This window comes from Mus musculus, chromosome 2 (genome assembly GCF_000001635.26).
Source record: "Mus musculus strain C57BL/6J chromosome 2, GRCm38.p6 C57BL/6J".
NCBI classification, from domain to species: Eukaryota; Metazoa; Chordata; class Mammalia; order Rodentia; family Muridae; genus Mus; species Mus musculus.
This window is the reverse complement of record NC_000068.7, coordinates 102,233,230-102,258,370: the sequence shown is the minus strand read 5'-3', so window position 1 is coordinate 102,258,370 and position 25,141 is coordinate 102,233,230. Positions and strand designations below refer to the sequence as shown.

Here is a 25,141-nt window from a genome sequence, read left to right as displayed (position 1 = left end):
CATGCTTTTCCAGTAATGGGTCAGAGAGGCAGTATTTAGCCTTTGTAGGCTTCAGGATGTCTTTTGCTTCAACCCTGTCCTGACTACTTTACTTTTATTTCAGTCTCCACCGTGCCTCTGTTTCCTCAGTTATTAAATGGGAACAGAGTCCTGATTTCAGGGCATTGCTGGCAACGTTACAGGAAGTAACATCTGCCAAGCGCGTGGCCCATATTAGCAAAATAGCTGCTACTGTTTCTATGCTTTCCCCACTCCGGCACTGCAGGGGAGCAGGAGTGCAGGGGTGGGGTGTGTCCTGGCCTGTCCTCTCACCCTAGCCCAGCTGCAGAGCCCTCCCTCTGCCGTCCAGGCGCTGGCTTTGGAGAGACCTGACCTGAAGCAGCTTCTCAAAGAAGAAATCAGACTCCGCATGGATGTTAGCTTCATCTTTCCTGTTTCTTCCCCATGTTTGGCAGAAACGAAGAATGAGGGTCATGGGGAAGAAGCCTTATCCCGTCTATGGCACTATCATATTTTGACTGACTTGGGTAGGGTGACTTGGTAAACAAGCAGCAGGTCAAATGATGTAGAGCTGAGAGAGAAACACGCAGCTTTAAATTGCCCCGGGTGCGGCTGCCATGTGGACCTTGGCTGCTCCATCCTGCTTCTCAGTATTGCTCCCTTGTCCACTCCATCTCAAGTGTACCCGCACATGACTAACTCACATTGGACGGAAGAGCTCCAGGATGCATTTGCGTTCTCATATGCAAAGTATTTTCAGTCTGGTTTGGGGAGGGGCATGAAGCTTTCTCCAACTTGATTGATGAGAAAAGAGAGTTACAGAGTGCATACACTGATTACAGCCCTCCAGCTTAGGTCACCCTGGATTCCTACCACTGAACTCCAAACGATAATTGCTACTGCACAGTCAAGAATTTATCACAACATATATTACTTTTTCTACCACACCCACTTTCCCCTCTATTAGCATGCAGCTGGAGGAGAATATTAAAGATTGAACAACTGAAATAAAGAGGAATTGTTCTAGTTGACTATGGAGAAGGAGAGGTAAAAAAAAAGGAAGTATTTGTATGGAGAGATTACACATCCACCGGATCTCAGTTTAAAATTTGCCAAACCTAACCCATTTTCCATAAATTCATTTACTGACGTCTAGAAACCCCACTGAGAAATCTATTTCTGATCTCCTTTTGAAGAGTTATTTAATTCCCAGGGAGCGTGGCCCAGTGGCAAGATGTTTCCAAGAAAAGGGAGGGGAATCTAATTCTCTATTTGGTTTAATTTTCTTCTGGAACACTTGTGAAGGCTCAAATCCAAGGGGAGGAAAAAATACACTCCCACTTCAGGCAACAGAAAAGAGAGAGGAAACCAGAACTTTCCCTCTTCAAGGAAGGCAATCACAGGCCATGCACATATGCACCACCTTACAAATTTATAATCTGTTTGAACTTAGACAGAAATGAGGCTTCAAGTGGCCAAAGACAGAGAGAGAAAATGGAACAAAATAAATGTTCCTACGATTTGAAAGAGAGTGGATCTTAACTATGCAAGAGACATGGATAGACAGACAGATGGATGGTCAGATGGTTGGGTGACTGAGTGTGTGGGTAAGTGAGCAGATGGATGGATAAATGGATGGATGGATGAATGGATGGATGAATGGATGGATGGATGGATGGATGGATGAATGGATGGATGGATAGGAGTCTTTAGGTAAGTCAGCAGATACACGGTTCAGGTGTGTGAATGGGCAACTATATAGCCAAATACAGGCATGCATAGTTGTGTGTGGGCAGAGAACAGATGGATGGAAAGATGCATGGGCTAGATAGACATGTCAGTAGAGGAACCAGGTGGCTAAATCCTGCTTATGATTAAGTTTGGCCACATGATTATGAAAGATTTTTTAATTCATTGCTTTCTTTACCACACAAAAGATTACTTCCAAACCAGATCTCTCCTCTTTCAAAAAGCCCAATTTTCAAAACTTTCTTTTTGCTAACAACTGACTAGGGCCCAGGAACAGCTGTCCCTTTAGAAGCAGCACGTAGCTTCCGTCTGGGGTTGCCATCCCACATTATCTCTGACACCTGCCAACTTCCCTCTCTCACACTATCTCCTGCAAGGAGGCATTTGCTAATACAGTAAAGGATCTAGTACATAGGCCTGTCTTGGTCTATTCTGCTACGTTTTAAAAGTGCTTTTGATCAGGTGACTTTGTGAGTAGTAGAAGCTTGTTGCTCAGAGTTCTAGAGTGTTAGAAAAGCTACCATCACGGTGCTGGCAGATTCTGGGTCTGGATTGCTTTCTGCTTTATTGCTAGCACATATCCTGGCTGTGTGGACCAGGCTCCCTTTTAGCCTTTCTCAGAGGATCACTGAACCTGTTTATAGGGACTCACCACACCGCATTGGATAGCCAAGCACCAATGCCAGGAAAACAAGAGGGTCTCAAGCAGCTGGGACATTGAAGAGAAATCGAGGACTCACAGGTAGATAGTACATACTTTACCCACTCCTTAAAAGCTCACTTAAGCAGGAAGCTGACAGCAAAGCACATATCAGCCTTCTATTTTCAATACTCCAGCACTCCAAAGACTCTACCTCTGACATTATCATATGGGCAGCTGCAGGAACAGGCCAGAGCAGGCATGCAGTCAGGCAACATGATTCACTGGCCATGCCTTCAGGTCTTGAAATGAGGCTCTCCTTGTGCCTCTGGGTTACTTGCACTGTCTCAGACCAAGATTTAGAAGCTAGAGATGGACATTTCTCTGGGTAGCACAGAATCAGGTCTGTGCATCCCTGCGTGTCTCTTCAGCTTGAAGCATTAACTTCTTAGCAAGATAATTAAAGCACTCCAGGACCCAAGTTCCCATATAGCTATTCAACTATAACTGAGACTTCATCCCCTGCAAATGAAATCTGAACTGGCTTTCCTACAGGCAGGGCACTGCACGGGCCAGTAGTCCTATGCCCATCCTGCTTCATTGGTTCTGTCTAGAGAATATCACGTCCTTTAAGCCTTAGCTCAGGGGACACTCTGCACAAAGCCTCGCCCACACTCCATGCTGCAGGCAGAGGGAGGTGCCCTCTCCTCTGCCCACCACATGAAAATGAGCCAAACTGTTTATCTGACTGTCTCTCCAGGTATACACTGTCCTACCCCATCCTCATGACATTTCCAACGGGAGTGATATGACCTTATTGAATTTGACCCTGAGCTCTTCTCCTCTCTCTCCTCCCCATCCTTTCCTCTGCCTTTTCCTCTTCCTCCTGTTTCCCTCCTGTCCTTATATGAAGTCACACATTAGGAGATAAAAGCTTTGGGATGTAAAGAAAAAAAAAGTTCCAAAGATGAATGGTGTGCTTGGGGCCCTCTCTTGCTCTTTTTGTGTGTGCACATTCATGTGAGCATGTCCCAGAAGGCACTCTCAGGTGCCATCCATCCTTCGCTTTGAGACAGTGTCTCTCATTGGATAGAACACTAAGAGTCTACCTGGCACTGAGATTCTAAACATGCATGCCTGGCTATTCTTCTGTGGGTTCTGAGATTTGAACTTGTGTCCTTGGGCCTCGTGCTTATAAGGCAAGTACTTTTCCAACTGAGCTATCCCCTTAGACCCTTTCATTCTCTTCTCATCATGCTTTAGCTATCTGCCTCCCCTCTACCTCTGTGCCTTCATCTTTAGCTCCTGCTACAAAGCCCTCAAGATTTGGGGTCAAATTATTTATATGAGGAAATTTAAATGGCCACATAGTTGCCTATTGGACCTGATTGATAGGCAGGGCCACCTCATAGACAGATGGTCATCATGGAGATGGCTGTCATTTGGAAGAAACCCAATCCTCAAATTCAAGGAATGGAATTCCCACTGTATCACCATTGCAGTTTAGGAGAGGGAACCCAAGAAGGCAGCAGAGACATAACTAGCCTTCTGGAACCCTGTCACCCAGGCCGGCAGACATTCCCAAATTGAATTCTTTAATATTTAATATTTATTGATTAACAAGTGGAAAATACCAAGTTGATTGTTTATAACTAACTTATATACAGTCTCAAGAATTGAATCAAAGGGTGCTAGACGGGAGAAGCAAAAAGCAATTTCCTCCGAAAATTCAATTTGTGTTGTTCCCTGCATCTGATTTCCTTTGGGTTGAGCCTGATTTCCTTAAGACTTCCAAACTCCAAACTTGGATTGTCTCTGGAATCAAGGCTACACAGGAGCCATTTCTCCAGCTCAGACTGGGGTTCACAGAGGGGTCTACATCTTCACCTGTCAGGTGTGAGAGGGGAGCAGCTCTTAGGTGAACTCCTCACAAACCAGCATTGAGGGAGGAGCAAGGTCCTTGAATTCACAGCCTTAAGAGTTAGGCAGGTTCCTCTTTTGGTTCCATTAGGAAAGAAGAGAGCAATGAGCATGGTGGCACTTGGGAGGACTTCAGGGTTACATATTCTGAGGATATGTAAAGTTGCCCACTCATCAATCACACCCACGAACCTCACAGGCTGCTCTTTCAGCTTAGGTAGGCAGGTCCCCTCACTCCTTCCTTAACAGAACCCAGCCTTTACTCTCTGCAGGTTTTAGAGCAGCAGTTCTCAACTTGTGTGTTGCAACCCCTTTGGGGTGTCAAAACAACTCTTTCACGGGGGTCACAAATCAGCTACCCTGCATATCCTATTTACATTATGATTCATAACAATAGCAAAAACTACAGTTATAAAGTAGCAATGAAAACAATCTTATGGCTGGGGGACACCCTGATATGAGGAACAAAATGAAATGAATTAAAAGGACGCAGCATTTAGGAAGGTTGAGAACCACTGCTCTACAGAGACCTAAATGTGGATGTGAGCCTACCCTGCTGGAGGTGAGTCACCCATGCGTGCCTGGCATGGTTAATGCAGTGTTCATTTCGTGGCCAAAGGAATACGATATTCCCTCCTTCTCTCACATGGCATCTGTTCCACTGTCTCAGAATAGACCTGCCATCCCACCACACCTCAGAACCTTTGTACTGGCTGCCTCTCCTACTGGGATGTTTCCCATTCAGATCACAATGTGGCCGGCTCCCTCCCTTCCTTGAGGTCTCCATGCAAAGGTCTTGTGAGTTCTCCCGGCCACTCGGTCAATCTTTTCTCTGTTAACATGATGAAACACACAAAACTGAGTACTACTCAACAAAAGAGGCTCATTTGCTGAACATTTGGTAGCAAATTGTTCCAGCACCAGGACACTAGGTCTGCAAGAACCCCACCCCACCCCCACCCCACCCCACCTCACTCCCCCCCCCCCCAGCTGCACTATATCATATGAGAAGGCATCATGGCAACAGTGATCACAGAGGAGAGAATACCACTGCATCAGAAGCCAGAAAAGGCTCACTCTTATAATAGCCTCTTCTCAACAAATAGCTCAGTGACTCAGATTTGTCCTCGTGGCCAGAGACCAGGAGAGCCAGTCCCATCCCTTCCAGCTATGACCGTGGGTGAGCTAGGAGTTGACAGTGCTGAGAGCTTTGCCCCAGTGGTGTGGGTGCTGGAGAGCTGGCAGGCTGACAAACTCAGCTACCATCCTGGCCCAGATCCAGGGCTTTGGGTTGGACCATCCAAACGTATACCTCATCTTCGAACTGCTTGAGTGTGGAAGGGGTCAATCCTGCAGATCTAAAGTTGCAGGATCTTCATGACACAGGAGAACAACAGGATGTCTAAGAGGAGTCCCTCTGAGGATCCAATATTGATAGTGTAGCAGAAGCCAGAGGCCTTGAAACAAAACAGTGACTCATTGTAATAGACATTTGCATGGAAAGAAGTGGACAAAAGGGTATACTGTGGGGCACACTGTAACACACTGCTGCTTCCGCAATGAGATCTAGCTTTATTTATTTTGCTTTGTTTTGATTGTTGGGGTGCAGTTGCAAGGGCAGAGGGCAGATACGAAGGGATGGGGAGATGAGTGGGGTTGGGGTGCATGATGCAAAAAAAAGGATTAATAAAGGTTTTTAAAAAATTTTTAAGAGAATGTGTCTCTTAGATATTAATGCACCTTTTAGTATGGATCCACCTCCTCTTATATCACCACACTCCAAATTCCAGCACTGCCAGAAGCCAGCACCACCAACATCTTTACCATCTAGACCCCAGCACCACTCTCTCAGACCCCAGCACTATGCAAACCCACATGCCACCCAAAGCTTGGCATCATCCAGATTCCAGCACCACTCAAATCTCGGTGTCAACCATAACAAAGTATCACCTAGGCCCAACCCTCTCCAGAACCCAGAACCACTCAAATCCTAGCACCATCCTGACCCCAGCATCACCTAAATCCCAGCACCATCCAGACCCCAGCATCACCCAAATCCCAGCACCATCCAGACCCCAGCATCACCCAAATCCCAGCACCATCCAGACCCCAGCATCACCCAAATCCCAGCACCATCCAGACCCCAGCATCACCCAAATCCCAGCACCATCCAGACCCCAGCATCACCCAAATCCCAGCACCAACCCAAGCTCCAGAAGTGTTCCGAGCTTGAGTGTTCCTAACTGTTGTTCTGTGTTCCTCTTCTGTTTCCTTCGTGGCTCTGAGTATTGTTTATGTCTGATGCACTCTGCTATTTAACTTGCATATCTATTCCCAGTGGTGGAATGTAAGTTCCACAAGGCCTGATGCTCTTCTCTGTTTAATATGATTTCCCAGAAGTCAGAGGGGGCGCCCAGCACGTGGCAGCTTCCCAATAAACATTTGCTTCATTGACCACACTGCAGAGAGCTGTGTTTGGAATCCTGTCTGGGTTCAGACGTGTGCTCTGCAGTTTATAAATAATAAGATGTGGTGCATTACTTCCCCTCTCAGGGTCTCGGTTTTCTTACCTGGAAATGATGTATAATATTTATTCCATAGGGATCCAGGAAACATTAACAAGATGACATAAAAGACTGAACACAGTGGCTGGCTAGAAAACAAGCAGGTGTTTCATAATCAATCACAAGAATTTGGGGTTGGGGAAGTGATTCAGCAGTAAGAGAAGCTGAGTTTAGTTCCTAGCACTCATGTCAGGTAATGCATAGCTCCAGCTCCAGGGCATCAGATACCCTTTTCTGGCCTCCAGGGATGTTGTATTCACACGCACATACCTACTTATGCACACACATATACATACTTTCATTGAAGTTTTTTTTTATTGCAATAATTACAAAAGGTGGTCATTAAAAAGGAGATAAAAAAAAATAAAAGTCTGAAAAGTGCCTGGATTGTGAACATCACATACACACACACAAACACACACACACACATGCATGCATGCATGCATGCATTTATACACATATGCACGCATGTATACACACGTGCATGTAATCACATAAGCATACACACTCACACTCGTGCACACATGCATGAGCATGCACATGCACACGAGTGCATGGACACATATCCACTCCTTTATGTCCACACCAAAGCCTGTGCACAAAAGCTCCCAAGCTCTCATCCAGAGGGGAAGCCAATGAAGCTTGGCCGCTATCTCATTATTCTTCGCCTATCAGACTGGGTAAGAAACTTTGCAGACTGGTATGGCTTAGCAAGCACAGGCCTTGATCTTCACACAGCTCTGTGTCTTTCTAGCCCACCCTCCTGACCCTTATATTGTCCCTTCTGACTCTTCTCCAATGGGCTTGTCCCTTAAAGTCCTCTATATTCTGGCTACAAAGGTAATAATTAGAAGACAATGGGGAAACCCATGCAACTTACAGACCACTTTTTGCTGACAGAAGAGTGAGAGTGGTGAAGCAGAAATGCATAAGAAAGGGTTCAGGAGACACCCCTACAGTGAGGCCCTGAAGACCAGGCAGCAGGAAGTGTGGCCACGAAGCCAGCCCTGCAGAGGGATCTGGTGAGCTTGCAGTGCCACAAGGAAGCAACATCCTGGTGGGCCCTGGACCCTGGACCAATACCTATTAACTGTGAGAACCTCAGCAAATGGCATCACCTCTCTGCACCAGTTACATCATCTGTTGCAGGAGCTGTACTCCCCTGTAGGATTGTTGGAACGTTTTAAACCCAGACCTTCTGCTGTGTACGCTGCAAAAATCAAGCTGTCGAGGCTACTACTGATATAGACTATAAACCCAAAAATAGCCCTTGGCTTGTGCAGGACCCTTATCTGATGTGCCACAGGTTAGAGGCACCTAGCACAAAGCCTAGCATCCAACATGCATCACATCAGTGGCAGGCAAACAGTAGGCTGGTTTATTACCCCTCCAGTCCACAGAAGGGCAGCATGCAGCCTTTTGCTAGCATGGAACCAGCTTCAAGCAAAGCCATAGCCATGTTGAAGTTGACTTTGGAGTAGTGGGATGTGACGTCAACTGAGAAGCAGCTTTAACTGTTCTCATCACAGAGCTCGGACTAACTCAAGTTGTCCTGGACTTCTGCTTACCGAGCATGTTCTGGATTCAGGGTGAGACATCTTGTGGAGCCTGGGTGTGTATGTGCTCAGAATCATTGGGTGTCGTGATATGCATTTGGTTTAAGTGGGCCATCATTGTCTTTCTCCATTTAAATGTCTTTAAAATTAAAACAACCCTTTTAAAGCCAGTTGATTTGCTCTGTATAGAAGAGTCCCTTGATCTCCAACCTTTACCCTCACAGTCAGGAAACTCCACTGCGGGTGAGAGAGATGCTTTCTGTCCCACTGTAGCATTGGACATGGGAACCATTGAGGGTGGTGACTTTGTCTGTTAAACCCTAGGCTTGTATTAGGAGAAGTTGGATCCATGGACATTCTGTTCCTATACCAACTGGCCCAATGACAATGGCTGACAGATAGTCTAAACCCATCTGCATGATAGACCGGGCTTGGAGATGGCTAATCAGTCCATAAAGAGGCTTCTAAACAGGTCCAAGTGGAGCATTTGCGGGACCCATAGACAAGTCTCATTGATGGCAAGGCACTCCTGCAAGACTTACAGTCAGCAGCCTAGAGACTTCCCTGGTTTTCTGTCAGGTGTATAACATGAAGACAATGACCAGAAGGAAGAGGAAGTGCAGGAGGACGGGGAATCACTGACCACACACATTGGGTAGCACTTTTCCCAAATGTATCATCAGTAACCATTCAGAGAGAAGATAACGGAAAGAATGAAAGAGAGCAAGAAAGAACTTGAGGAAGTTAATGTCTCGGGCTCAGAAGTAACAAGCAGTCTCTAGATAGGACGACACAGGTAAGAGCATTCCCAGAAATGCAAGCATCACAGAGATGGGAGATGAGAGAATGGGGTGGCTAATAGAATGATCCAAAGTCTAAGCAATCAGGTTAGAGAGGCAACTGAGCAGGAGTGTGCTTGTCTGAGATTCATAAAACCTCAGGGTAATCTCTATAGTGAGAGGAAAAAATACAAGAAAGCAAGTAAGCAAGGAGAAAAGGATAGAAAAAAGGGAGGAAGGGGAAGGAGGGAAGGAGGGAGAGAGACAGGGAGGGAGACAAGGAGGGAGACAGGGAGGGAGGGAGGGAGGGAGACAAGGAGGAAGGGAGGGAAACAGGGAGGGAAGGAAGGAGGGAGGGAGACAGGGAGGGAGGGAGACAGGGAGGGAGGGAGGGAGACAGGGAGGGAGAGAGGAGTAGAATTAACAGAGGAAGTAAGTTTCTAGGGTAACAGAGCCTTCAAAAGCCAGTGTAACAAAGAAATTCTCTCATTAAAGCCTGTCGTCCCAAACTTCAGATCATCAGAAACAAAGATTACAAATGCTGTCAGGGAGAAATCAGGTCAGAATGTCACCAAACAGGAGACAACAGAGTGTGTTACACTGCAGAAGGAAAAGAGCTTCTAATTTATACTGTGCCTAAGCAGCAGTTGGAAAGGAGTATTAAATAGGGACAGTTCTAGAAGCAAGGTCGCAAAGTTTTACCTCTGAGTACCTTTCTACGAAAGGTATTATTGAGGGATGTGCTCCATTAGAAGGAAGGGGTGAGTCTGAGGGTGATGGCGCACGCCTTTAATCCCAGGCAGAGGCAGGAAGATCTTGGAGTTCAAGGCCAGCCTGGTCTATAGAGTGAGTTGTAGGACAGCCAGGGCTGAAAAACCCTGTCTCAAAAAAAAAAAAAAAAATCAAAGACAGACAGACAGACAGACAGACAGACAGATAGATAGATAGATAGATAGATAGATAAAGCAAGGGAGAAAAATGGATTCAACCAGCAATCTAGCACAAGAGAGAAAAGAGAGAATTTTCAGGAAGATGGGAAAAGGCCAAGAAGATGTCTGTCTGGCACGAGTCCCCAGGTGAGTATTTTTAGGCATTGAAATTAAAAATGGTAGCACTTTGACATGTTTGACTATGCCATTCTGTAACTTCACAAAAGATTCACTAGAAATTTAAAGAATATCAAATATTTTGGTTTTGCTTCAGTGTTTTTTTTAATTAAAAAAATTGGCAACATTGGGCTGAGACTGAAATCAGTGCCTCCACGCACCCTCGTCAGAAAAGCTTTCTCCTGCAGTAGATGGGGGGGGGGGGGGGCTTTATTGAGACCCACAACTGGACCATGTACTGAAAGTGAGAAACCTTGAAGCACTCAGTCCTAAGGGGGCTGCCTTCATAAAGTGTCTCTCCTCAGAGCTCAGGGATCTGTGTGGATGAGGAGGAAGAAAGGTTGTAAAAGCCAGAGGTGATGGATGACACAAAGGAAATGCTGCCTTCCAGGCACTACAGGACTGATGTACATGTGAACTCACAGAGACTGGGGCAACATGCACAAGGCCTGCACAGGCTCAAACCACATAGAATGCCGGTGCTGAGAGGGGAAGTGGACACCAGATCCCACCCCTAGCAAGAAGCTATCTGCAACTGATACCTATTGCCAAAGGGAAAATAAGTTTTCTCCAATGGGGGATCAACCACTGGGTATATCAGCCACAGTTCAGGACAGGCCCCATGCCCATGAGGAACTGACCAACATAAAGCAAAGTTCATGGTGTTTTGTAGACCTTTTGTATCATCTTGTTTTATTTGGCATTTTTCTCCCCTTTGCTCTTACTATGTGTGTTCCTTGTTTATTTATTTATTTATTTATTTATTTATTTATTTATTTTAGAGAGATAGAGAAAACAAAGTTGAATGGATAGGGACTTGGGGAGGATCTGGGAGGAATTAGGGGAGGAGAAAAACATTATCAAAATACATTATGTGAATTTTTTTTTCAAAATAACGTTTTAAATATACTAATGGAAACTAGGCATGATGGGAAGTTCTGAAAACAACAGTCTGAGAAGCTAAGACAGGAGAATTGCAATTTTGAGGCCAGCCTGGGAAACCTACTGAATTACAGGCCAACCTAGGCTATGAGACAAGATGCTGCCTCAAAAAAAAAAAAAAATTTAAAAATGCAATTATGTGTAAAAAACCCAAATCTTTGTAATTCCTCCATACAAGGACTGTTCAAATGTTCTATTCACAATGTCTCCTTTAAAATTATGCCACGTTCCAGATAACATTTATCTGTCCTTCAGGGTTTTTTTTTTTTAAATTTTTATTTTGTAGATAAAGTTTTACCCAGAAGCACATGCAACACATATCCTGTAAGAAGGAGCACTTGACATTTAGTTCCACACAATGGCACAGCACATAATCTCAATTGCTTGAAGTTTCTAGACAGTGCCTAGCACACTGGATACACTCGTCACTCCCTGTGCTAGGAAGAGTCCTCAAATGCTTTCTTAGGGAAGGGCACTAAGCAAGAGAGGCTCTCACAACCCCCTTTGCATGGTGTGTGTGCTGCCTCCGGTGGCTTGAAGGTGTCCTCTCCATTGGCCTTTAATTAGTCCTCATGTGTTCAGCAGGAGAGAAAGGCAAGGATCAGACCAGAGAGCTGCTGAAGGGAGGATGGCTTTCAAGTACAGTTCCCTTCAATCATCGTGTCCTGGATTCTACCTTGTCAGCTTTGCTGAATAAGCTAAGCCGTCCTTATATGGCATGACACACAAACTAGTTACTTTCAACTCATCCTGAATTGTATATTTGAACATATATTGGTGATAGTCATATCTTCTATATTTCTCTGTCTGAGAAAGTTATTTGGGGATTTTTTAGAGTTGAAATGGGATGCCTCAATATTTCCACCCATTTACTTAAATTGAACAATGTCTTTAAATTTTACAGTTTTTCACTCAGTGGCAGATTTTCTGGGGTCAAACAAAATCCTTAAGAAAAAAATGAGCATTTAGGGAAAGAGACATGAATATAGCAGATGGGTCACCGGTGGTTGATGTTAACCTGTGCTCTAACTCTGAAAACAACAAATGTCAGTTGATTGAAAGATGTGGTTTATTTAGCTCTAGCAGGTGTATGCAGTAGGAGAATGGCCATAGGGGTTGGTCTACCAACTGTGTGTGTGCGTGCCACAAGGGTTTTCTCTCAATGCCAGCATTCCCCCCAGGAAGAAGGGATTAGGCTCATGAGACCCTGGAAGTAAACTTCATATAGCTGGAAAGCTGAAAGTTACACAGTTCATGAGGACCCCTACCCAAGGTTGTAGAAGCAGTAGACATCAGCTAGAGGAGGCGACTTTGACTGACCCTAGTTGTGGACAGGGCCAGTTGGAACTCACCGTAAGTCATATAGCGAGCTACAGAGTTGCAGCTTTTGAGAATCTTCACCCGTGTTGGGTGGACTCTTCCGTGATACAGCTGCATTTGGTTCCCCCCTACTCCTGTAAGGAACTCCTCCCCCGATGTCCCTGTAAGTAACCCCAATAAGCTTATTGGTTCACTAAGCCCGACTTCGGCGGAATAGTTTCTCTTGGTCTGTCTTCAGCTCCGCTTTCACGGTGAGTAGATGTATGTGTGCCATGCCTCCCCGGGAAAAATCTCAACCTAATGAGAGTTAATACACACTGCATAACTCCCTAAACATCATCAATATCAACAGAAATACATAATCTCATGAAACTGAGGGAAGTCCTAGAAAAACAGCTCAAAGCATTGAGCATTTTTGTCTCCGGAAATGAACACTGGATTTCATGGGACTGTCTGGCTTTTCAGTCAGTAATAACTATTTTTATGAAATCTTTAGTTAGCGTACACAATAAAGGACTTCATTATGACATTCTTATACATGTGTATCATTGAGCCTTGCTCATGTTCAGGTAATAAATATTCATTAGGGAATGCTTAGGAAATTCAAATATGGAACCAAAGTAAAATAGAACGATTTATAACAATGTACAAACCCAGAACAGCTATCCGTGAAGCAGTGATGTGATGGTTTTGTCTTTCTGTTTTGTACACAGGCACGCACAGTTGAGAAATAAAGGCGAGCTCATGCTGTAAATATTGCTTTTCAGTCTGCATTTAAAGTATTGTGGTAAGTGCAATCTGCATCAATATTCATCTACCACCTGGCTTCAGTGTCTGCAGACTCCCCATTGTATAGATATACTATAATTTATTGAATTCAGCCCAACGCTTACCACTAATTATTCTGTTGGCCTAATTCCTCCAGCACACTGCAACTTGAGGTTCTTTGGAAAAGCCAGCAGAGTGGAGTTTTCTTTCCCCTGGGTAGCATTGTGGTAGTCAATGGTTTCTATTGTGCTTTCTCTGGCATCCTCCCTTGAAGACTTACTGTCTTTATAAAGGGTCTCCTGTGGTTTAAGACTGGAATGGAATGCGTGTGGCAGGTGGCTGCTCTCACCTGATGAGAGAGCATCCCTCCCTGTGTTTAGGAAACAGCCCCCAGCTTTCCCTTGGAGTCCTCTCTCTCCTCTGCAGCAACACTCGCCCACCTGACTCAGGTAAACTGGCCTGACCTTCTATCTTGCCACTCTGCCTGTGCATCTCTACAGTAAAGTACCAGCCTGCCTCCATCTTAGGCTTAAAAGCCTAGAAAAGACAAACTAGGTTCATTTGTGTTATGATTAAACTTCAGATTCTCAAGGATTGGGCTATACCCCCTGCTTGTAACTACAGATGGTTCGGCGCTGCCTGCTCCAGGAATGGCAAACACGTCTTTGCTTCAAAAAGTTGTTTATTACTATCTTGCAACCCTACCCTGTTTCAGAAGGTGATATGACTACTTGTGACTACCTTGTTAATGATTATCTTGTTATGTCCATCTTGCAGCACTGCCTTAGTTTCAAGATGTCATTAGAAATAACTGGTTATACAATTATAACAATTAGTTACTCCTAATATTATTGTTCTAACTTGTTATAACTGTATAACATGTTATCCCTAATAACTATAATCCTGCCTATTTTGCCTGCCAAATCCCCTGTTTGGAAAGCCCTTACCCCTGAGCTATAAAAGGCTTGTCTTCCTTACATCCAATGTTAACCTCTCTAAGCCCATTTTAGGAGGAGGTAGCCTGTATACATGAACAAAAATGCTTGCTTAATTAATTTTTTTCATTAACTAATTTGGCCATGATGATTTGGGTTGGTGGCCTTTCTCCTCCTAGTTGTGGCATTAACAGTGGCTTCAGTGAAGGACAGACTACAGAGCTGATCCATGGAAACTCAATCCCAAGATTCTCACTGGAAACTTTGGAAAGGCAATTTCTCTCCTTTGTCCTGAGGGGAGCAAAGCTAAAGTCTAAAGCAACTGGTAGCCACTTACCATTTTACTTCAGATGAAGAGCGTAGCTGAAGGTAAACCCAGGAAGGGGGTGAGAGGTGAAACAAGAAGCCCCCTAACATCTGAGCACCCGGATGCAGCCTAGCCTGATACTCTAGAACAAAACGGTTGTGGGGATCAATTCATTTCAATTCTTCTCATTTCCTCTTAGTTTTTGAGCTTAAGTGCCATCATTTAAAAGACAGACTATGCTGATGATGTGTTCAACATCAAACAGTAGCCTGGCAGTGCCAAAAAGTGCAAAGTAAAAACTACAGCTTCCTCTTCTCATCCCCGAATTCTCGGAGATTCCCCAGATACACCCATTTCTCGGCTTCCTAAATGTGCTTCCAAATTATGCCAGTGTGTTTACAACTATGCCAGAATTTGCACAGGTGTCATTCTCCTCTAGCTTCCTGCCTCACAAGGTTGCTTTCACATGAAATAAGGGCCACCCTTCCTTACCTGCATGTAGATGTATGCTTCATTTCTCCTGAAACCTGTAAAGGACCAACTGTGTTGACTGCCCACAGTCCACTCACCCCTCTACTGATGTCTACTTGGTCTTATCAAGTGCTTTGCCTTTTAAAACAAGTTGCTGGCTGGAGATATAGCTCATCGAGTTAAGAGTGCTTACTGCATAGGCACAAGGACCTGCGTTCAAGTCCCCAAGGGTGGTCACATGTGTGCTGGTAACCCGAGTGCTGTGGGAAATGGGTACAGGAAGATCACTGGGGCTTGCTAGCTGCCATCCCAGCTCCAGGGACAGAGGGAGCCTTTGTCTCAAGGGAATAGGGCAGAGAGTGACAGAGCAGAGCACCTGAGCTCCTCCTCTGGCCTTTGTGTATATTCCTGGGCACATATATGCACACACATGCAACACAGAGAGAGGGGGGAGGGAGGGAGGGTGTGGGAGGGAGAGAGGGAAAGAGACAGAGACAGAGAGACAAATCAAGAGAAAAAGAATGAAAGAGAGAGAGAGAGAACACTAATGAGCCAGGTTTGCCATGGGTGTCTTTCTTTCACAATTTTTGGCAGCAAATATACTTCTTATCTTTTATCTTTCTAGGGGACACATTCAGTTTGCTTTTATGGTGTGTGGTCTGTGTCACACATAGAGCACTAGCTATGTGTAAACGGGAACTCTTGAAATACTCCTATGAAACTGCAGGGTTACAGGTTCAGTGCTTCAGTACAAACATGTCCGAGGAAAAAGACGTCAGAATTTCGCTGGAGCAGAGAAGTGATTCGAAAGATTACACAGCCGATTGCTAAGGACAGAAAGTTCTTCTCGTCATGAGGGACACAAATAGGCTTGGATGTCTATCAGATGCAACTGGAAACACTCCTCAAAAAGCCATGCACTCTTAGTAATGACTGCAAAGGAAGCTTCGTGTCTAGGGACAGTAATGGAGCAGTATCATGATGCCCACGGTTGTGGAGTCGTATCTGGACGGACACAGAAGGTAAGCAAATGTCCATCCAAAGTCACGGCCTTTCTGTGCTACAGCTACCAATAATGGAAAGGAAGAAAGGAAGGGAGAGAGAGAGAGAGAGAGAGAGAGCCTATTTACCGAGCTGTGGAGAAGACTCAGCTAACTTTCTATTCTCTTTATAAAACAAGAATATTTCAAAGTCATAAGTGAGCAGAGTGTGCAGTCAAAAGACAAAAAAAGAGGAAAAATACACATGACTGTAAATTAATTTTTAAAAAGTCATTTTTTTTTCTGAATGTTGTGATGCTTGTAGTATTTTTGTCAGCTGTTTAAAGCTGCGTAAACTTTGTAGTTTCTTTCCTCCTTATAAATCAGTATTCACCCAGGTCTAGCTTGTGTCTGTGGTTTGTGTTTTGGGGGGAGGCACTTTAAAGTTGTATGAGCTTCGGGCTCAGCACGACTTGGTTCCACACCTGCGCCTGCATAGTAACTGAATGTTCAGGGCCTGCAGCCAAACTGCACAACTGAAAGTGCTTTGTCTGCGATGCTGGGCAGGTTACTGTGCATCTTTGGGCCTCAGTTTCCTCTTCTGTGACATGGTGATCAAAGACTAGAGGGCTACTGTGATGATTCGCTTCAACTGCCAATTTGACGGGATCTGGGAGCACTTGGGAGATGGGCTTCTTGGCTTGCCTCAATGCAGCAGGGGAGGACGTCAAATTCCCTCAACAAGGGATCAAAAACTGTCTAAAATAGAGAGCGTGAACACTAAGGACTGTTCATTGGCATGTTTCTCAGTTGTGGATGCAATGCAAGCAGTACTTTGAGCTCCTGATGCATTGATTTCCCCACCATGGTGGGCCACACACTGAACTGCCACACAGAATAAATCTCCTCTCCCCCACACTGCTTTTGTTCAGAGTATTTCACTGCAGTAACAGGGAAACCAGGAGTTGTGAGGATGGAATGTAACAAGAACCTGGGTATCAGGAGTCGATGACAGCTATTTCTTTCTTTAAAAGAGGGGTGTGTGTGTGTGTGTGTGTGTGTGTGCACACGCGTGCGCGCAAGGGAGACAGACAGACAGACATTAGGTATCTTCATTGATCACTTTCTACTTGTACTTTTTCAGGATCTCTCAGTCAACCTGGAGTTGCCTGACTGAGCTAGCCAGTTGGTCAGCAAGGCTCAGGTACCATCCTGTGTCTGCTTCACCAGAGCTGAGATTACAGGCACTCACTAAAATGCCCAGTTTTCTACTTGGCTGATGGGATTAGAACCCAGGTCTGCATACTTGAACAGCAAGCACTTTACCAACTGAGCCATCTTCCCAGGCCTCAGCTTATGTCTTATGAACTCATGCAGACCTCTCAGCGGGACAAGTTCCTGCACATGTAAAACCTTGGGTTTATTTTACTGGAAAATTCTCAAGGCCCTGCAGAAAGCTGTACCAGCTTGCCCTCCACACAGCAACCCAGGTCAGAGCCACGGAGGAGTCAGAAAGTCTACTTAAATGACTCTGGAGTTTTGGTATGAACTTCATCATGGCCCAATCTAGTCTTATAAATACATCCAGCTCATGGTAGCTAGGGATTGTGTGTCTTGCTCCTGACTGAAATGTTCTGTGGATCTTAACGTTTGCTCCCATTTACAAAGCCTCTGGCCTCTTATGGAGCCCAGAGATCATGTGCCTAAGTGGTGGAAGAGGTTACACATCGATGGACATGGGAATTGTGGGCCATATTAGTCAGGGTTACCCCACTGGATGAGTGTCAGGGAGAGGAGTTAAATCTCCAGGTTTTCTGAAGACCTAACGCTTTGTCATCTCTCAAAATCTGTACGGTATGATGAAATACAGTCTTTAACATGAAATCTATTCACAATGAAATACACTCTTTTGCCAAGCTAGTTGTGAAGGGTGGCCATTAGGCTATATTATATACTAAGAGGGCACTTCTTAGAAAAAATAACTTTAATTGCAGGCTCTTGAGTCACGTCAGATCCTCTCTGTTTTAAACATTCAATTATACTAAGAGACAGCTCTAGAGTGTGTGCTTCCCATCCTAATTTGAGGCCTCACATGGCAGCTCCTTTTGTACTTCTGTCTTTAAAAAGCTGCCTCCCCAGCCCCCAACCTGTTATCTTTTTTCTCCAACTTGAAAAAAAATAAAACCTGATTAAACGCCTAAGGGACTAAAACAAACGCTCAAAATTGGGAGACTATTCCTACATGTCCAGACTAATTTAATATTTTCTCACATAACAAATTAGAAAGGGAAAGAAAAATTTGCATGGAAGGACAATTAAGAATAAACTAGAAGTGTCACTTATTCCAAATCAGGATGACCCTTCGCAATCTCCTTTATCATGGATGTAGTAAGTTCTGACAAGCAGGCACTAATGAGTATACACTTCTGTTCTCCAGTGTCATCCAGCAAGTGGAAGCTTCATCACAAAGCGAGGATCAGCCCATGGTGAGCTGTGCCTCAGGCCTTCCCAGCAAGCCAGACTAACAACCAAATCACTAGCAACATGCTGGCTATCTTATGTAAAGTGCAGAGATGCCTAGGACCTGTTAAAAAACAATCAGAACTAATGCTGTGGGAGGGAGGGAGGGAGAGAGGGAGGGAGGGAGGGAGAGAGAGAGAGAGAGAGAGAGAGAGAGAGAGAGAACCTAGGAAGCTAGACAGACAGACAAGCAGACAAATAGATGTTAGATGTGCACAAATGATAAATTATGGATGAATACATAATAAATAGATGATGAGTGGATAAATGATAAGCAGGGAAATAGATGGATATATGATAAATAATAGATGAATAGAAGATATATAGAGAGAGCAATAGGTGATGGATAGCTAGGTTTAGGTTGATGAGAATGAGCAATAGATAATAGATAATTAATGTACAGAAAATTGATAGATAATGGATGAATAGATAGATGATAGGTAGATAATGGATGAAAAAGTGATAGATATTGGATGGATAGATATAGAGAGATGGATAATAGATACATAGGCTAGTGAGATATAGAGAATAGGTAGATGGTAGATAGATAGATAGATAGATAGATAGATAGATAGATAGATAGACAGACAGACTGATATAGAGAGCTGGACAGACAGATAGATGATAGACAGCAGAGGGATTTACTTGGTGGTTCTCAGGCTGCCTGCTAGCCCATCAATTCTGGTAATTTCCACAGACTGTCTGTCCCCAGAGCCCTAAGACTACTGGAAAGACCTACTCTGCAAGTATAATTATGGAGGTAAGTTTTTAACCTGCAGGACTTGATGTTGAACAGCCACTTGCTATTCCAACTGCCACAGGAAGTTTCTCTCCTCGGCAAAGACAAGATGCGTGCATACAGAGACACCCAGCTGCCTACCTCAAGAAGTATCCAGGGAGTTTTCTCCTAAAAATGCATCTTACAAGAGCTTGTAGGCCAGTTAGCCCAGCGTCCAGGCTGGCAAGTTTCCTTCCCTGCCTGACAGGCAGGGAGAGATTGTGTGGGTGGATCTAGCAGCCAGCTCCTGGGACCACCAGTATGCTCTCTTAATAATAATATTAAATTTGATTCTGGTTAGTTTGATGAAAGCGAAATGCAGAGGTGTGTTTGGAGGATATGAGAATATCCATGCATAGAGAAGTCTAGGGAGAGAGGAAACCTAGGACCATTACCGTGAACTGGAAAGCTCAGGGGCTCCATCAACTTAAGCAACAGGAATTTATCATGGGAGTTGTTTGAAGAAGTGACCCCGGGAATGCATTTTCTATCTGCCCGGTCCACTGATTCTCAGAAGTAAGACTGTTGTTCTGTTCACTTACTGGGTGAGGCAGCTAATTAGCTTGAACTTGGCCCTGGTAGGGGATATGGAACATAGGTAAGGGGACACAGACCCAGGTGACAGAAACTAGCATGCAGGTTCACGGGCTCCCTGAAGACCAGCAGCTGTTACAAAGAAGATAGTAAGACACCAAAGAGATGTAGATGAGCAGAGAGCATAGATATCACTGAGCTTTAAGGTTCTGGTTGTAACTCATGATTAATAGGGGTACGTTTCCTCACTAGTCCTCTGAAAGGCTTCTCACCTAAACAACCCCTCACCCAGCATTCCATCCCCAGAAACTAAAGATTGTACACCTGTACACCAGGACAGAATTTCCCCTCTTTACCTTCCATAGCACAGACAACCACAATAAACCTTCAAAGAGATAAAGGTAGGATCACAACCGGGAGAGAAATAGAGCTATGACGTGAAGGGAGGGGCCTGTGGCAAGTGCCACATAGCAGGGACAACTAACTGACTTGACCTTGACCCAGAACAATCAAGAAGGATTCAAGGGCTGATGAGAAGTTGGGACTTTGCACAAAAGGAGTGTGATATCTGAAGGCAGGAGGAGCTTGTAACACATTTAAGGGCTCATTATGAGCCATCAGTCAGGAGTCCAAAACGTTGGAGTAGGTTGAACTCTGGTCCTAGTGTGTTACCAGCTGTTTAGCCTTTACCTTGCCTTAATCAGGGTCGAGGGGACTTCTCTCCCTATTGACATCATCCTTGGCCTTAAGGGCCGGTAAGTATGTCAGTGTGTGAACCCAAAGAAGCTTAGGTCTTGAGCATCGGAAGAGCCATGTGCTGCCAAGAACCCATTTCCAAGAAACAAACATTCTAGCCTGTGGTCCAAGCAGGATGGAAGACAGGTGGAGAAGAGCTTTCATCAACCCTCAGAGTTACTCAGTATAGATCTCCCCCAAGCAAGCACCTGCTAAACTTTGTCTTGACAACACTGAATGTATTGTGAAGTCTGATAAACCACATCTGATTTGGTTTTTGTTGTTGTTGTTTTGTTTTTTTTGTTTCTTGTTTTTGTTTTTAACATTTGTCTGGGCACCCATGCCATAGCATGCTCACTGACAAAAGACAACTTGTAGGAAATGACTCTTTTTTTTCCACCATGTTGATTTCAGGAATCAAACTCAAGCCATGAGACTTTGACACAATGTTATACAATAACCATGAAGATAGCCCTAATTTACCTTTTTAACAGTTCATTTTGTGGGGCTAAAGAGGTGGATCAATTAGCATCGTGTTTGCAACTCAAGTCTGAGGACCTGGGTTTAATCCCCAGCACCCAGGTAAAGAGGCTGCAGTGGCATGTATGTGTCATCTCAGTACTGGGAAGGCAGTGACACGGGGATTCTTGGAACTTGCCAGTCAGCCAGCCTAGCTTAATCAATGAGCCCCAAATCCTATTGAGAGACCTTGCCTCAAAAACAATGGGTAAGGAATTTTTAGACCAAGACTTGATTCTACTAAGGCTGGTAAATTATATTATTTATTGGTAAATAAATACCTTGTTAAAAAATAATACATGACAAAAACAGACATTGAACCCACATCTGTCTAAAATAGAACATCTACTTACTGGCTTTTTGTTGGTGGTAATGGCAGTGGTTGCGGTGATGAGTTTCTTTTGTTTGTTTGTTTGCTTGCTTGGTTGTTTGGTTGGTTGGTTGGTTGGTTGGTTAGTTGTTGTTTTTTTGAGACAAGGTTTCTCTGTGTTCCCTTAGCTGTCCTGAAACTCACTCTGTAGACAAGGCTAGCATCAAACTCAGAGAGTCACCTGCCTCTGCCTTCCACGTGCTGGGATTAAAGGCGTGCACCAGCACCACCCAGCTGGTTTGTTTATTGGGAACTGCTCACATCTCAAGTGTGTAGTTTGCAAAGTTTAGTATGAGTACGTATCTCTCTAACCCACACTCCTGATAATTTTTTAAAAACAATATTGATTGGTTTTATTTTCTGTTTATGGGTGTTTTACCTGCTTGGGTACCACCCACCACAGGCATGCCTGGTGCCTAAGCAAAGGCATCTAACCCCCGGGACTGGAGTTACAGATGCTTGTGAGTGTCCATGTGGGTCCTAGGAACTGAACCCAGGTCGTTTGCCTGATAAGCAAGTGCTGTTAACCACTGAACTATCTTTCTAGCTACACTTAAGAATTGTTCATACCCCTAGTAAGATAAACGGCGCTTTCACGATTCTGTAACATTCCATCTTCCAGTCAGTCCTTGGCCTTCAGTAACTGCCATTGTGACTTAGTTATATAATATAGAAAATGCACTATCTGTGGTCATCGCACCCCAAATGTCTCCACTCTCATGAAAATGTACTGGTGGCTGCATCTTCTTCCATTTAACAGGACTTTGAGCACTGTGTGTTGAGTAGAACTCCATCTGTGCAAGGGCACTGCCATGTGTTCCTTTGTTTTTCTTGTTGATGAGCATTTAAATTGTTTTGACTTTCGAGTCATAACGAATAACACTACTGTAAACATCACTGAAGGCCTTGGTCCGGTATGCAGTTTGATTGCCGTTGGGTGAATACTTAAGAATGGAATGGCTTTGGAGTAGAGATGTATTTAATTCTCTAAGAAACCAACAATAAACAGTATTTGGCTGATTTTCTGAGAGATTGTTACTAAGGTGGTACACCTTCAGGTTCTGACACGCAGCACATTGAGCTTTGGCAGCTTCCTGAGGGACAGAGGGGCCATGGTCACCTTTGTTCTACCATTTGGGTTTTTCCACCGGCTCCTGGCACAAGGCTGCTAAATCCAGTGGGGTTCCTGGAATGATATGGCCTTCTCTTGTTTTGATGCAGTGACTTGTAGTGGGCTCCTGGCTAGCTTCAGGGTCAGGCCTGGTTATCAGAATGAGAGTCATAATTAGAATCAAGGGACCTTCAACCTCTCTCATTGTCATCCTGGGAAGGGAGGGGCATACCAAGCTAGTAATAGATTGTGCTTATAAATGACAGCTAGATAAATACCCCCCAAAGAGTTCAGAGAGCCCCCAAGAATGTGGAAAACCCTAACTCTTTGGGGATCGATGCGGCTTTTCTTTGGACCCTCTGGAACTTAGCTCTGTGTATCTCCTCGTCTTGACTCTTTACTATATACCCTTTACAACAAAGCAGTGTGTTCTCTAAGCTCTGTGAGTAGTTATTCCTGCAAACTACTGAATCAGAGGAAAAGAGTTGGGTTATACAAACCTCTTTTTATACCCACTTGGCCAGCAGGACAAACAACAAGCAGAGACAACTGGCAATTGGAATGGAGTGCTCTGGTTGGACACTTATTGAGTGGAAGGTTGAAGGCATTCTTGCTAGTGTGGAAGGAGCAGCCATTGGATCTCAGAGGTGAAGTGCTGTACAGAGAGCATTGAGAGTACAGAAAAAAACGACTTCTACCTTAGTTTGCTTTATGCATTAGTCAACAATGGGTGGCAGTTTTACCTAACCCGCATTTCATCCCTTGAGCTCATCAACCTTTTTAACTTTCCTCATACTGATGGCTGTGTAGTTATGTGTCACTGGGATCTTAATTGACTTTTCTCCATGACTAATGATGGTGAGAACTTTTCCATGTGTGTATTGACTACTGTCTCTTTGTTTAAGAAGTAGTTAGTCAAGTCTTTCAGCCTTGACTTACAATTGGTTGATTGTTAGGTTAGTCACCTTTCTGTTGCTATAACAAACACCCGAGATAATTAACTTATAAATAGAAAGGGTTGCTTGGGCACTTTTTAGTCATTTAAGACCATGATTGATTTTTTGGTTGCTTTTGGCCCATCTTGAAATAACACATCATGTGCATGAAGCAGCTTTCACAGCTTTCACCGTCTCCTAACAGCTCTTTGTTGAGACCCAAACTTCTAACATATGGATCTTTGGAGGAAAATTTGACCATTACTCCTTCCCCCTTTCCATCCATCTCATTCTCTCTCTCTCTCTCTCTCTCTCTCTCTCCCTCCCTCTTCCTTTCCCCCTCTCTCTTCCTCCCCCTCTCTCCCTCTCTCTTCCTCTCCCTTCTCTCCCCTCCCTCTCTCTCTGTGAATATATATATGTGTGTGTATATATATATGTATGTATATATAATATATTATATATATTATATTACAATATAGTATATATTATATATCCTATATTAATATATATATATATATATATATATATATACATATATATGTGTGTGTGTCCTGAAATTTCCATTGGTCTTTTTGTTAAGTTCTATTTATTTTATTTTAGTATATGTGTACACTGTAGCTGTCTTCAGACACACCAGAAGTGGGAATCATTACAGATGGTTGTGAGCCACCATGTGGTTGCTGGTATTTGAACTCGGGACCTCTGAAAGAACAGTCAATGCTCTTAACTGCTGAGCCATCTCTCCGGCCCCTATTGGTCTTTTTAGAAATTTTCCATGTGAAGATATTTGCATTGAGATGTCCATTGTTTTCCTTCTTGTTCTCAGAGTTCCTTGCAGTGACTTTGCTCCCATATCTGGGTCATCTCTTCTCTGTTCGCCTGACCTTATTCTTCAGCTTTTCATTTTGCTACTTCATCTGCCTACTAACATTCTTTTTGGATAGAAGTAGACATTATGAGTGCCGCCACATTGAGCAGAGTGTTGGGAGTTGTTCAGGGGATCATATAATGTCTCCATGACTATTGGATTCTGTTGAGGCTTACTTTTAAGCTTTGATAAGGTGGGTAAAAAGCAGCTCACCCTAAATGTTAGGGGCATTTCTGGAGCCTCCACTGCATTCTCAGTGTTTGGCAGTAAAGTTGACTGGCCAGCAATGTAACATCTGCCGTCCTTATGTAACCTCAGACTCTTCAGCTCACCTCCCTTACCAGCTTCTTGGCTAGAATATGGAAGGTGTTGCATGGGGGGAAGGGGGGTGGGGACACAGATTAATGCAATTAATTAATATCTTTTGGCTAGATTTCTCCCTCAGTTTTTGAAACAAGGTCTCTCACTGAAACTGGCCATCAAGCTCCGGGAGTCCCCCTGTCCCTGCCTTCCCAGATCTGAGCTTACAGGCACACTTCCATGCCTAGCTTTTTATGCAGGGTCTAGGGATAGAAATCAGGTCTTTCACTTGTGGAACGAGCACATCTATGCAGACTGAACCTCCAGCCCCCAGCCCCCAGCCCCCAGCCCCTGTGAAAAGTCCTATGGCACACACAGCTTTCTATGTGGTCAGAACCCGAAGGGGACTTGCATGCAGACATCTGGGCTATCTT

The 25,141-nt window shown here is 44.2% G+C and overlaps 1 long non-coding RNA gene across 1 annotated transcript; it reads left to right on the top strand.

Moving 5' to 3' along the window:
- The first annotated feature begins 11,407 nt into the window (after positions 1-11,407).
- On the top strand, positions 11,408-16,436 carry Gm34268. The gene is made up of 2 exons (XR_374821.2): positions 11,408-13,363; positions 15,683-16,436. It is a non-coding gene; the product is annotated as a predicted gene, 34268 (long non-coding RNA).
- The last annotated feature ends 8,705 nt before the right edge of the window (positions 16,437-25,141 follow it).